The sequence below is a fragment of the Malurus melanocephalus genome, unplaced genomic scaffold (assembly GCF_030028575.1).
Source record: "Malurus melanocephalus ecotype Western Australia unplaced genomic scaffold, MMel_1.1 scaffold_266, whole genome shotgun sequence".
Taxonomy (NCBI): Eukaryota; Metazoa; Chordata; class Aves; order Passeriformes; family Maluridae; genus Malurus; species Malurus melanocephalus.
Window position 1 is genome coordinate 748400 of NW_026623498.1, and position 2614 is coordinate 751013.

The following is a 2614-nucleotide window of genomic DNA, read 5'->3' on the forward strand; positions in this document are numbered from 1 at the left end:
ATCCTAATCAGCACTTAAAAGTCCCAAAGTATATGACCCAAGGTTCCCAGTTAATGGAGAGCTCTGCCTCAGCCCAGCTTCCTACCCAGCTGCAAAGGCAAAGTCAAAACTTCTTGTTGAAGCTGTTAAAAAAAATTAAAAGGTTATGCCAGTACATTGTGTCTCACAGTGGAGGTAAATTTATGTAGTTACAGCTCAACCAGTGCTTTATGAGATGCAGAGTGTAGTCTGTGTGTCAGAAAGCTCTTTTAGTAGTTAGTGGGGTGAATTCAAGTCATTAAAAAAAAAGATTTTCTGTGTCTTTTCACCAAATAGCACATTGCTTTATCTCCCCGTGCTGTAAAAAGCATCTGAAGGTGAAATTCTGAAAGGAGAATTTTCATTGTGTGTGTGTTGTTAGATGACAAGCTAGTTCCTTAAATTTTTATTCCTGAGCTACAGACAATGCTGCCTTTGAATTGAGTTGTGTCTTTGGGCAGTTCCCAAATATTTCTGTTCTCTGGGCAGCTGCAGATTCCTTGGGGCTGGGGAAGGAATGTGAATTTGGGCAGAGACAGCTGCTCCCCTGCCCTGCAGYGAGGGTGACACGTGGAGGTGCCCAGGAAATGCAAGGTGACGGGAATATTGGGAATATTTAGAGAGTTCTTTGCCTTTTTTTTTGCTCAGTTTGAAAGCACRAGCTCTGTGTGTGCCCTGCTGTTTGCTGGGGACTCCTGAGTGCAAACTTAACACATTCCTATTTTAGAAAACAGGAAGAGACCCAGCAGAAAATCCTCTGCCTGTCCTATTTCTGGGTGTTAAGGCAAAGATGCATTCCTCAGGTTTTTAGTTCYGCAATTTCTGATGCCCTGACAAGCCACTCTTCAAGAACTGAGGAAAAAATAAATGTCTGAATCACAGCCACAAGTCAGTGGGAATGCAAATTCTGGGTTTATCTTGATYCACTATCTGGCAAGACTTAATTAAGCTGTGTTGTGGAGCCACATCCATCACCCAAAATAAAAGCAGCGCTCAGCAGTCGRGGTGTTTGCTGAYRTGGTTTGTCTGGTGTCTCTCAGAGRTGGGTCCTGTGCTCTAAAAGTGGGGAAAAGGGAAACCAGGGAACAGGGAAGAGGCCCAGAATGTGTGCGAGCAACAAGGGGAATGCAGCCTTGACAAAGCTTTGCCTGGTGGGTTTTTGTGAGGGGTCAGATTTTTRTGAAAGAGCAGCTAAAGAAAGCCTGGAATAACGATAAAGTCCAAAAGGCTTTAGTGGTGTCAGAGCTGGATATGAGTGAAAAGCTCCTTGTGAGCTGGCAGGGTGATTTAAAATGTGGAAAATCCTCTCCAAGTTTGGGAGATGGGAATGGAAAACCGAAAGGSCACGGTGGCCAGAAGTAATATGAGAACATGAAAATGTTTGTAGTTTTTAAAGATGTTTTTTCAAGGGTGTGGTGGATGGCTCCAGGGAGCTGGGAGAAGCTTGGGTGGGGCTAAGACACCTGGTTTTACAGGTCAGAATAAACCTTGTTAAAAGCAGGGTTCAGTGGGGATCTTTCATGGCTGGGAAATGATGAAACTGAGAGAACAAGACACCTGAAACACCAAGGCTGTCCTTTGGAAATGAAGCACATCAATGGTGTAAAGTGTGAGCGATGCCACTGAGGTATCRGCAGGTGAGGAGCAAACAAGGACATGATTTCAAGCAGGGAGTTCTTTGAAAAGGAGCAGGAAAAGCTCTGTCTTATCAACAAAAATGCAAAATCCATTTATCACAGCAGTGAATGCTCTGTTTTGTCTCCTGCTCTGGTTCTGCCCCTCAGGTTGCCGGGTCCGGCGGGGCTGGGCTGTGGCAGATAAAGGTGCTGCAGCTGTCAGCGGGGAATGGGGAGGTCCGGGGGTGTAGCTGGGCTGAAAACCTCGCTCCCTGTACCCCAACGAGCTTTCCTGTGCCCCCCGATTTGTGTAAAAACCCCCGGCAGCTCTGACTGGGCAGAGGCGGTGAATTGTGCGGGGCAGGAGGTGCCGATAGTAAAGGAGAGGAGACGGCACAACGCGGGCGTTCATTTCTGTCTCCTCTCCTGACACGCTGCTCTCCGCGGCCAGGGCGGGTTTTTTTGATTTAAAGAAAAAAGGGTTTTTCTGGCTGCGGAGCCGCGGTGGGTTCGCTCCGTGCGCACCGGCGGGAGCGGCTCCCGATCCTGATCCCGTCCCGATCCCCGTCCTGATCCCGATCCCTGCCCCGATCCCGATCCCTGCCCCGATCCCGATCCCTGTTCCAATCCCGATCCTGATCCCTGTCCCGATCCCGTCCCGATCCCGATTCCTGTCCCCATTCCAATCCCTGTCCCGATCCCTGCGCTGTTCCCTGCCCCGATCCCGTCCCGATCCCGATCCCTGCACTGTTCCCTGTCCCGATCCCATCCCGATCCCGATCCCTGCGCTGTTCCCTGTCCCGCTCCCGTCCCGATCCCGTCCCGGCGGGGATTCCCTCGCAGCGGGGGCAGCCGGGGGCCGGCCCGGTCTCACATGACGGCGGGGGCGGGTCGGGCCCGGCGCTCCGGGGCTGCTCCAGCGGCGGCTGCGCTCGCCTTCCCGGGACAGAGCGGACAGAGCGCCCCGGACACTGCCGACA